Here is a 12,608-nt window from a genome sequence, read left to right as displayed (position 1 = left end):
CGGCGCGCCTCCGCGGCCACTCCGGCCGTCCCCGCGCCTAACCACCTCGCCGGAGCTACAGTACCCCACCGGAGTTCCTCGGTTCGCGCGCCGCCTCGAAACACTAGATCCGCGAGGTGATGAATTTCTCTAAGTCCCCGATTTCCAGATTCAAATGCCCTTGTTCATCGTGCCGTAACTTTGCATCCGTAGATCCGTTTTGGGCATATAGCATATCAAAATGTTCGTATCAGACAGCACATCATTTCATCTCATTGCATCATTTTCATTTGAATATATCTTGATGCCCGAAATGCTGTTGGAAGAGTGCTATTTGAGTTAATTGTCAGATCTGCTGCACCAAATAGCTATTTGTCAATTTTGCCATGATTAATGTGTGCACGATATGCCCATGAGCTCTACATGTGTTTTGTTATATGTTTTGCCATCTTTCCAGAGGTGCAACCCATGTATTTTTGTGATGTGTGTGGTGACTAGCACAAGCTTGCAAATTGGTGAATTCGTTAATGCTGATTTCAGGGACTTTGCAATTCCACTAAGTCCTTTGACTGTTTATGTCAATATGCCATATGTTCATATTGTTTCCTAGTGATCCGTGCCTCTTTTGAGGATGATCAGTGAGGATGTTTTGTTAATCTTGTAGTGCTCTATCCATCCATGTCCTTGTTTGCAATTATGGAGCACCCTAGCTTGAGTCAATCGAGCTCTACTTTTGCTATTTCATGAATCTGGGCAGATTGTCTACTTGTTAGCGATTTTGCCGAGGATGTCGTAGTTGATCCGGGCATGCTATGTTATTGTTCTTGCCATGTCTAGCTTGTATAATGTGTATTCTTGATGGGAGTATGCTTAGTTTGTCATGCCTTGCTCTGTAGTGAGTGCATCGAGCTCATAAACATGCCTACTTGATACCTGATTTGCATGCTCCAGTTTTCCACTAAGTTTGAGAACTGATTATGTTTTTGCCATGTTCACATGCTTGCAAATGTATTTTCTGATCCCTTTTGGCTCAAGGTCACTAAGGGACTTTTGTTAAGCTCTTTGAGTATCTACATTCCATGCTCTACTTTGCCATGTTCAGGTCCTGTAGCATAGAGTTTACATGCTCCAAAGTATGCTACATGATCTGAAATTCCAGACAAGTGTTAATTTCACTAAGTCTGAAATCTGTTTGTCAAATGCCTTTTTGCCATGCTTGTTTGAACCTGTTAATGGATGAATTGACCGTAGCTTAGTGTTCATCTTTTGTTAAGAATCATGAATGGATCCCTGCCATGTATTTTGTTGCCATGTCTGGGTGCTGTAGCATGTTCATCTTGTTGCATTTAGATGGCTACTTGCTGTATATCGCAGACCGGTGCCATATTTGAATTGCTTGCCATTTCCAAACCGTAACTCCGATTCCGGTGGTCTTTATATCGTTTTCAAGCGATTTCATCTCACCTTTCCAGTGGCACACTTGGATTTCCATGTTGGGGCCAGGTTCATTCATTCCTTATCAAATCTTGCATATGCATCACATATCGCATCCCGCATAGCATACCATCTTTGCATCATATTGTTTGAGCTTTGCACGTGGTTGATTGTGTCCTTGTTGCTTGTTTGTATTGTTTGGGTAGAGCCGGGAGACGAGTTCGCTAATGAGGAGCCCGTTGAGTTTGCTTTCGAGGATCCAGTCAACTCTGACAACTTTGCAGGCAAGATGATCATACCCTCGAAATCACTTCTATCTTTGCTTTGCTAGATGCTCGCTCTTTTGCTATGCCTATGCTACGATGCCTACCACTTGCTTATCATGCCCCCCAAATTGCCATGTCAAACCTCTAACCCACCATGTCCTAGCAAACCGTTGATTGGCTATGTTACCGCTTTGCTCAACCCCTCTTATAGCGTTGCTAGTTGCAGGTGAAGATTGGAGACCGTTCCTTGTTGGAACATTATTTTTATTGTTGGGACATCACTATATTATCTTGTTATCTTAATGCATCTATACACTTGGTAAAGGGTGGAAGGCTCAGCCTTTTAGCCTAGTGTTTTGTTCCACTCTTGCCGCCCTAGTTTCCGTCATATCGGTGTTATGTTCCCGGATTTTGCGTTCCTTACGCGGTTGGGTGATAATGGAAACCCCTTGACAGTTCGCCTTGAATAAAACTCCTCCAGCAATGCCCAACCTTGGTTTTACCATTTCCCACCTAGCCTCTTTTTCCCTTGGGTTTCCGGAGCCCGAGGGTCATCTTATTTAAACCCCCCCGGGTCAGTGCTCCTCTGAGTGTTGGTCCACCTGTCAGCTGCCGGTGGCCACCAGGGGCAATTCTGGGCTGGCCTACCCGTACCTTGGACAATCTGAGTGTGCCCTGAGAACGAGATATGTGCAGCTCCTATCGGGATTTGTCGGCACATTCGTGCGGTGTTGCTGGTTTAGTTTTACCTTGTCGAAATGTCTTGTAACCGGGATTCCGAGTCTGATCGGGTCTTCCCGCTAGAAGGAATATCCTTCGTTGACCGTGAGAGCTTGTGATGGGCTAAGTTGGGACCCCCTGCAGGGATTTGAACTTTCGAAAGTCATGCCCGCGGTTATGGGCAGATGGGAATTTGTTAATGTCCGGTTGTAGATAACTTGAACCTGAACTTAATTAAAATGAATCAACTGTGTGAGTTACCGTGATGGTCTCTTCTCGGAGGAGTCCGGGAAGTGAACACGGTGTTGGAGTAATGCTTGTCGCAGGATGTTCTCTAGTTCTTCGTTCGCGCTTTTCCTTCTCTTCTCGCTCTCTTTTGCGAACAGGTTAGCCACCATATATGCTAGTCGCTTGCTGCAGCTCGACATATTACCTTACCTTACCTATAAGCTTAAATAGTCTTGATCGCGAGGGTGCGAGATTGCTGAGTCCCTGTGGCTCACAGATTACTTCCAAACCAGATACAGGGCCTGATGATTCCGCTCCAGATGACGTGCTTGAGCTCAAGTGGGAGTTCGACAAGGACTCACGCCGATACTACGTGTCTTTCCCTGATGATCAGTAGTGGTGCCCAGTTGGGGCGATCGGGACCGTGTTGCATGTTGGGTTGATCTTTTATTTTGGCGCCGTAGTTGGGCCATGAGTGTTTGAATGTTGTAATGCTATTTACGTACTTTGATTGACGTGGCGAGTGTAAGCCAACTATGTATCTCCCCTTTTATTATCTATATATTACATGGGATGTTGTGAAGATTGCCTAACTTGCGACATTGCTTTCAATGCGGTTATGCCTCTAAGTTGTGCCTCGACACGTAGGAGATATAGCCGCATTGAGGGCGTTACAGTACTTTTCCTCATGTGGTGCTTGGTACCTCTTTTAGCACTGCGTTGGTTTTCCCCGAAGAGGAAGGGATGATGCAGCAATGTAGCGTAAGTATTTCCCTCAGTTTTTGAGAACCAAGGTATCAATCCAGTAGGAGGCTACACGCGAGTCCCTCGTACCCGCACAAAACAAATAAATCCTCGCAACCAACGCAAATAGGGGTTGTCAATCCCTATAGGGCCACATACGAGAGTGAGATCTGATAGATATGATAAGATAAGATTTTTGGTATTTTTATGATAAAGATGCAAAGTAAAATAAAGGCAAAGTGAATAGCAAAGTAAATAACTAAGTAGTAGGAGATTGATATGATAAAGATAGACTCAGGGGCCATAGGTTTCACTAGTGGCTTCTCTCAAGAGCATAAGTATTCTACAGTGGGTGAACAAATTACTGTTGAGCAATTGACATAATTGAGCATAGTTATGAGAATATCTAGGTATGATCATTTATATAGGCATCATGTACGAGACAAGTAGACCGACTCCTGCCTGCATCTACTACTATTACTCCACTCATCGACCGCTATCCAGCATGCATCTAGAGTATTAAGTTAAAAACAGAGTAACGCCTTAAGCAAGATGACATGATGTAGAGGGATAAACTCATGCAATATGAAGAAAACCCCATCTTGTTATCCTCGATGGAAACAATACAATACGTGCCTTGCTGCCCTTACTGTCACCGGGAAAGGACACCGCAAGATTGAACCCAAAGCTAAGCACTTCTCCCATTGCAAGAAAGATCAATCTAGTAGGCCAAACCAAACTGATAATTCGAAGAGACTTGCAAAGATAACCAATTATACATAAAAGAATTCAGAGAAGATTCAAATATTATTCATAGATAGACTTGATCATAAACCCACAATTCGTCGGTCTCAACAAACACACCGCAAAAAGAAGATTACATCGAATAGATCTCCACAAGAGAGGGGGAGAACATTGTATTGAGATCCAAAAAGAGAGAAGAAGCCATCTAGCTACTAACTATGGACCCGTAGGTCTGAGGTAAACTACTCACAGTTCATCGGAGGGGTTATGGTGTTGATGTAGAAGCCCTCCGTGATCGATGCCGCCTCCGGCGGAGCTCCGGAACAGGCCCCAAGATGGGATCTCGTGGATACAGAAAGTTACGGCGGTGGAATTAGGGTTTTGGCTCCTGTTCTGATCGTTTGGGGGTACGTGGATATATATAGGAGGAAGAAGTATGTCGGTGGAGCAACAGGGGCCCCACGAGGGTGGAGGGCGCGCCTGGGGGGTAGGCGCGCCCCCTACCTCGTGGGCTCCTGTTACGTGGCTTGACGTAGGGTCCAAGTCTCCTGAGTTGTATTCGATGAGAAAATCACGTTCCCGAAGGTTTCATTCCGTTTGGACTCCGTTTGATATTCCTTTTCTTCGAAACCCTAAAACAGGCAAAAACAACAATTCTGGGTTGGGCCTCCGGTTAATAGGTTAGTCCCAAAAATAATATAAAAGTAGATAATAAAGCCCAATAATGTCCAAAACAATAGATAATATAGCATGGAGCAATCAAAAATTATATATACGTTGGAGACGTATCAAGCATCCCCAAGCTTAATTCCTGCTCATCCTTGAGTAGGTAAATGATAAAAACAGAATTTTTGATGCGGAGTGCTACTTGGCATAAGTTTAATGTAATTATTCTTAATTGTGTTATGAATATTCAGATCCAAAAGATTCGAGACAAAAGTTCATATTGACATAAAAATGATAATACTTCAAGCATACTAACTAAGCAATTATGTCTTCTCAAAATAACATGGCCAAAGAAAGTTCATCCCTACAAAATCATATGGTTTAGTCATGTTTCATTTTCATCACACAAGAATGCTATCATCATGCACAACCCTGATGACAAGCCCAGCAATTGTTTCATACTTTAGTAATCGCAAACCTATAAACTTTCACGCAATATATGAGCGCGAGCCATGGACATAGCACTATAGGTGGAATAGAATATAATGAGGGGGTTATGTGGAGAAGACAAAAAAGGAGAAAGTCTCACATCAACGAGGCTAATCAATGGGCTATGGAGATGCCCACCAATTGATGTTAATGCAGGGAGTAGGGATTGCCATGCAACGGATGCACTAGAGCTATAAATGTATGAAAGCTCAACAAAAGAAACTAGTGGGTGTGCGTCCAACTTGCTTGCTCACGAAGACCTAGGGCACTTGAGGAGGCCCATTGTTGGAATATACAAGCCAAGTTCTATAATGAAAAATTCCCACTAGTATATGAAAGTGATAACATGAGAGACTCACTACTATGAAGATCATGGTGCTACTTTGAAGCACAAGTGTGGCAAAGGATAGTAGCATTGTCCCTTCTCTCTTTTTCTCTCATTTTTGTTTCTTTTTTTGGGGCCTTCTCTTTTTTATGGTCTTTCTCTTTTTTATGGCCTTTCTCTTTTTTTGGGCCTTCTCTTTTTTTATTCCTCACTTGGGACAATGCTCTAGAACATGATGATCATCACACTTCTATTTATTTACAACTCAATGATTACAACTCGATACTAGAACAAAAGTTGACTCTATATGAATGCCTCCGACGGTGTACCGGGATATGCAATGGACCAAGAGTGACATGTATGAAATAATTATGAATGGTGGCTTTGCCACAAATACTATGTCAACTACATGACCATTCTAAGCAATATGACAATGATGAATGTGTCATGATGAACGGAATGATGGAAAGTTGCATGGCAATATATCTCGGACTGGCTATGGAAATGCCATAATAGGTAGGTATGGTGGCTGTTTTGAGGAAGATATAAGGAGGTTTATGTGTGAAAGAGCGTATCATATCACGAGGTTTGGATGCACCGGCGAAGTTTGCACCAACTCTCAATGTGAGAAAGGGCAATGCACGGTACCGAAGAGGCTAGCAAAGATGGAAGGATGAGAGTGTGTATAATCCATGGACTCAACATTAGTCATAAAGAACTCACATACTTATTGCAAAAATCTACAAGTCATCAAAAACCTCGGTACTATGCGCATGCTCCTAGGGGGATAGATTGGTAGGAAAAGACCATTGCTCGTCCCCGACCGCCACTCATAAGGAAGACAATCAAATAACACCTCATGTTTCAAACTTGTTGCATAACGTTTACCATACATGCATGCTACGGGACTTGCAAACCTCAACACAAGTATTTCTCAATTTCACAACTACTCAACTAGCACGACTTTGATATTATTACGTCCATATCTCAAAACAATAATCAAGCATCAAACTTCTCTTAGTATTCAACACACTCATAAGAAAGTTTTATTATTAATCTTGCATACCAAGAATATTAGGATTTTAAGCAAATTACCATGCTATTAAGACTCTCAAAATAATCTAAGTAAAGCATGGGAGATCAATAGTTGCTATAAAACAAATCCACCACCGTGCTCTAAAAGATATAAGTGAAGCACTAGAGCAAAATTATATAACTCAAAAGATATAAGCGAAGCACATAGAGCATTCTAACAAATTCCAAATCATGTATGGCTCTCTCAAAATGTGTGTACAGAGAGGATGATTGTGGTAAATTAACAAGCAAAGACTCAAATAATACAAGACGCTCCAAGCAAAACACATATCATGTGGCGATTAAAAATATAGCTCCAAGTAAAGTTACCGATAGAAGTAGACGAAAGAGGGGATGCCTTCCGGGGCATCCCCAAGCTTTAGATTTTAGGTGTCCTTAGATTATCTTGGGGTGCCATGGGAATCTCCAAGATTAGGCTCTTGCCACTCCTTGTTCCATAATCCATCAAATATTTACCCAAAACTTGAAAACTTCACAACACAAAACTTAAAGTAGAAAACTCGTGAGCTCCGTTAGCGAAAGAAAACAAAAGATCACTTCAAGGTACTGTAATGAACTCATAATTTACTTATATGGGTGTTATACCTACTGTATTCTAACTTCTCTATGGTTTATAAACTAATTTACTAGCCTTAGATTCATCAAAATAAGCAAACAACACACGAAAAACAGAATCTGTCAAAAACAGAACAGTATGTAGTAATCTGTAGCTAGCGCAAGATCTGGAACCCCAAATATTCTAAAATAAATTTCTGGACGTGAGGAATTTATCTATTAATTATATTAAAAAAGAATTAACTAAATAGAACCTTCCAAATAAAAATTACAGCAGTTCTCGTGGGTGCTAAAGTTTCTGTTTTTTACAGCAAGTTCAACAAGACTTTCCCCAAGTCTTCCCAATGGTTCTACTTGGCACAAACACTAATTAAACACAAAAAACACAACCAAAACAGAGGCTAGATAATTTATTTATTACTAAACAGGAGCAAAAAAGCAAGGAATAAAAATAAAATTGGGTTGCCTCCCAACAAGCGCTATCGTTTAACGACCCTAGCTAGGCATAACAAGCAAGAATAGATCTAGGTATTGCCATCTTTGGTTTTCAACTTTTTAGCGGAATCAAGTTCGAATCCGGGAGGTTCTTTACGTTTCCCTTCATATTCTGAAATTTTTAGATCTAATGAATCCAACCGCTTATTGCAAAGGGTAATCAACATATTCATGCGGTGAATATTTCCACTAATGTTCTTAAGAGGTTCAAGAGATTTCTGCAAGATTTTAGTAACTTCACAATTTTTTTTCAAAAACTTGTTTCTCTTCCTGGGTAGGATGAGGCCCCTTTTGTTGAGATAGTGTTCCCACTATACCTTCTATAATTTCAAGTGCAATATGGGGTCGATTTTAATAAAATTCCAAGAGTTGTCTATGAGACATATTTAATCCAACATAAAAATTGCGAAGCAAAATTCTTAGATTTATTTCAGAGGTACGATTACAATGAGATTCCATTATTCTCAACCAGGCATCTTCCAAGTTTTTTCCTAACCTTTGTTTAAAGTGAAAGATTTCGAACGCAGGGGTCAACAGAGAAGATAAGGGACTAGTCATAACGACAAGCAAACAAACTAATACACTAGCAATCAAAAAGCAAGCGGACAAAAAAAGCAAATAGAGAGGGAGGATAGAGAGAAAGAGGGCGAATAAAACGGCAAGGGTGAATTGGGGGAGAGGAAAACGAGAGGCAAATGGCAAATAATGTAATGCGGGAGATAAGGGTATGTGATGGGTACTTGGTATGTTGACTTTTGCATAGGACTCCCCGGCAACGGCGCCAGAAATCCTTTTTGCTACCTCTTTAAGCGCTGCATTGGTTTTCCCCGAAGAGGAAGGGATGATGCAGCAAAGTAGCATAAGTATTTCCCTTAGTTTTTGAGAACCAAGGTATCAATCCAGTAGGAGGCTACGCGCGAGTCCCTCGTACCTGCACAAAACAAATAAATCCTCGCAACCAATGCAAATAGGGGTTGTCAATCCCTATAGGGCCACTTACGAGAGTGAGATCTGATAGATATGATAAGATAATATTTTTGGTATTTTCATGATAAAGATGCAAAGTAAAATAAAGGCAAAGTAAATATCAAAGTAAATAACTAAGTAGTAGGAGATTGATATGATAAAGATAGACCCGGGGGCCATAGGTTTCACTAGTGGCTTCTCTCGAGAGCATAAGTATTCTACGGTGGGTGAACAAATTACTGTTGAGCAATTGATAGAATTGAGCAAAGTTATGAGAATATCTAGGTATGATCATGTATATAGGCATCATGTCCGAGACAAGTAGACCGACTCCTGCCTGCATCTACTACTATTACTCCACTCATCGACCGCTATCTAGCATGCATCTAGAGTATTAAGTTAAAAACAGAGTAACGCCTTAAGAAAGATGACATGATGTAGACGGATAGAATCATGTAATATGAAGAAAACCCCATCTTGTTATCCTCGATGGAAACAATACAATATGTGCCTTGTTGCCCTTACTGTCACCTGGAAAGGACACCGCAAGATTGAACCCAAAGCTAAGCACTTCTCCCATTGCAAGAAATATCAATCTAGTAGGCCAAACCAAACTGATAATTCGAAGAGACTTGCAAAGATAACCAATCATACATAAAAGAATTCAGAGAAGATTCAAATATTATTCATAGATAGACTTGATCATAAACCCACAATTCATTAGTCTCAACAAACACACCGCAAAAATAAGATTATATCGAATAGATCTCCACAAGAGAGGGGGAGAACATTGTATTGAAATCCAAAAGGAGAGAAGAAGCCATCTAGCTACTAACTATGGACCCGTAGGTCTGAGGTAAACTACTCACACTTCATCGGAGGGGCTATGGTGTTGATGTAGAAGCCCTACGTGATCGATGCCGCCTCCGGCAGAGCTCCGGAACAGGCCCCAAGATGGGATCTCGTGGATACAGAAACTTACGGTGGTGGAATTAGGGTTTTGGCTCCTGTTCTGATCGTTTGGGGGACGTGGATATATATAGGAGGAACAAGTATGTCGGTGGAGCAACAGGGGCCCCACGAGGGTGGAGGGCGCGCCTGGGGGGGGAGGGGGGTAGGCGCGCCCCCTACCTCGTGGGCTCATGTTACGTGGCTTGACATAGGGTCCAAGTCTCCTAAGTTGTATTCGATGAGAAAATCACATTCCCGAAGGTTGCATTCCGTTTGAACTCCGTTTGATATTCCTTTTCTTCGTAACCCTAAAATAGGCAAAAACAACAATTCTGGGATGGGCCTCCGGTTAATAGGTTAGTCCCAAAAATAATATAAAAGTAGATAATAAAGCTCAATAATGTCCAAAACAGTAGATAATATAGCATGGAGCAATAAAAAATTATAGGTACGTTGGAGACGTATCAGTGCTGAGGGAGTCCTAGATTAGGGGGTCTCCGGACAGCCAGACTGTTGGACTATGAAGATACAAGATTGAAGACTTCGTCCCTTGTCCGGATGGGACTCTCCTTGGCGTGGAAGGCAAGCTAGGCAATACGGATATGTAGATCTCCTCCCTTGTAACCGACGTTGTGTAACCCTAGCCCCCTCCGGTGTCTATATAAACCGGAGGGTTTAGTCCGTAGGACAACAGACAATCATACCATAGGCTAGCTTCTAGGGTTTATCCTCTACGGTCTCGTGGTAGATCAACTCTTGTAATACTCATATCATCAAGAACAATCAAGCAGGACGTAGGGTATTACCTCCATCAAGAGGGACCGAACCTGGGTAAACATCGTGTCCCCTGCCTCCTGTTACCATCTGCCTTAGACGCACAGTTCGGGACCCCCTACCCGAGATCCGCCGGTTTTGACACCGACATTGGTGCTTTTATTGAGAGTTCCACTGTGTCGTCACGATAAGACTTGATGGCTCCTTCGATCATCGGTAGCGATGCGGTCCAGGGTGAGGTTTTCCTCCCTGGGCAGATCTTTGTATTCGGTGGCTTCACACTTCGGGCCAATTCTCTTGGCCATCTGGAGCAGATCGAGAGCTATGCCCCTGGCCATCAGGTCAGATTCGGAAACTTAAACTACACTACCAACATCCATGGAGACTTGATCTTCGACGGATTCGAGCCGTGTCAGGTGCGCTGCACAGTCACGACGAGCACGACGTAACTCTGCCGTTGGACAGTGTTCGGGAGATCGCATCTGCAACTACTCCGGCCGTTAATCCAGAGCAAATCGTGCCATCCGAGAGCGGAGAGATAGACCCCGCCATGGAGGCGGCACTCTCAGTGGTGATAGAGCGGGATACTGACTTCACCCCTTACGAGAGCCGTGTCGCAGAACCACTGGATTCACCTCCGGCCATGGACTCCGAGCCACTTACATCCGTGCCCGTCGAATCCGACTGGGCGCCGATCATGGAGTTCACCTCCGCGGATATCTTTCAGCACTCGCCCTTCGGCGATGTGCTAAATTCATTAAGGTCTCTCTCCCTGTTAGGAGAACCTTGGCCGAACTATGTCCGGCTAGAATGGGATGCGGACGATGAAGAAATTCGCTGCCCACCCACCACCCACTTAGTAGCCACTGTCGACGATTTAATCGACATGATCGACTTCGACTCCGAAGACATCGACGGTATGGACGACAACGCAGGAGACAAGCAGGAACCACCACCCACAGGGCGCTGGACCGCTACCTCATCGTACGACATATACATGGTGGACACACCTAAAGAAGGCAATGGCGATGAGACAGCGGAGGATGACCCCTCCAAGAAGCAACCCAAGCGCCAACATCAGCGGCACCACTCTAAGTCCCGCCACAGAAAAAGTAGTGATACCGACACAGGAGATAATAACACGCCGGAAGTGCCGAAGACAAACATAATCCCCTCCAACACGATGTAGAGCCGGAGGATGAACAAGCTAGCCCTCCAGAGCAGGCAGCCGATGGAGAACCGGTTACATGCCTCCCTCCGAAGACAAGGCGAGCCTCGGCGATAAAGAATTTATCGTGCCTAAGGACCCCGTCGAGCAGGAGCGCTTCAAGCGCCAGCTTATGGCCACAGCAAATAGCCTGAAGAAAAAGCAACAACAGCTTCAAGCTGATCAAGACTTGCTAGCAGACAGATGGACCGAAGTCCTTGCGGCCGAGGAATACGAACTCGAGCGCCCCTCCAAGAGTTACCCAAAACGCAGGTTGCTACCTCACCTCGAGGAGGAAGCATTGAAACCTCATTCACCAGTGTACGATGTGGCTGACCAGTCACTGCCTGGCCGAGCCAGAGAGGCGTTTCAGCCTGAAGTTTAGCCTGCACCCCGCCGCCACTCAATCAAAAATACCAAGGCCCAGGGCAACACAGGGGACCTGCGAGACGTATTGGACAGTAAGGCAAAACTTGCAAGGTCAATATACGGGTCACGGGTACGCGCGCCAACACGGGACGATGATCGTCGCGCCGGATACACCAAAGGTAAATCCGACCGGGCCGAATACAACAGACAAGACTCATATGAACTATGTCGTGATATAGCCCGGCACAGAGGCGCTGCACACCCCATATGCTTCACTGATGAAGTTATGGATCACGAATTCCCGGAGGGTTTTAAACCTGTAAATATCGAATCATATGATGGTACAACAGATCCCGCTGTATGGATTGAGGATTTCCTCCTTCACATCCACATGGCCCGCGGTGATGATCTACATGCCACCAAGTACCTCCCACTAAAACTCAAAGGACCAGTTCGGCATTGGCTGAAAAGCTTGCCAGCAGACTCCATCGGCAGTTGGGAGGATCTGGAAGACGCATTCCTTGACAACTTCCAGGGTACTTATCTGCGACCACCGGATGCTGATGACTTGATCCATATAACTCAGCAGCCAGGGGAATCG

This window comes from Triticum urartu, chromosome 1, assembly GCF_003073215.2.
Source record: "Triticum urartu cultivar G1812 chromosome 1, Tu2.1, whole genome shotgun sequence".
NCBI classification, from domain to species: domain Eukaryota; kingdom Viridiplantae; phylum Streptophyta; class Magnoliopsida; order Poales; family Poaceae; genus Triticum; species Triticum urartu.
Note: the sequence above shows the minus strand (reverse complement) of the source record.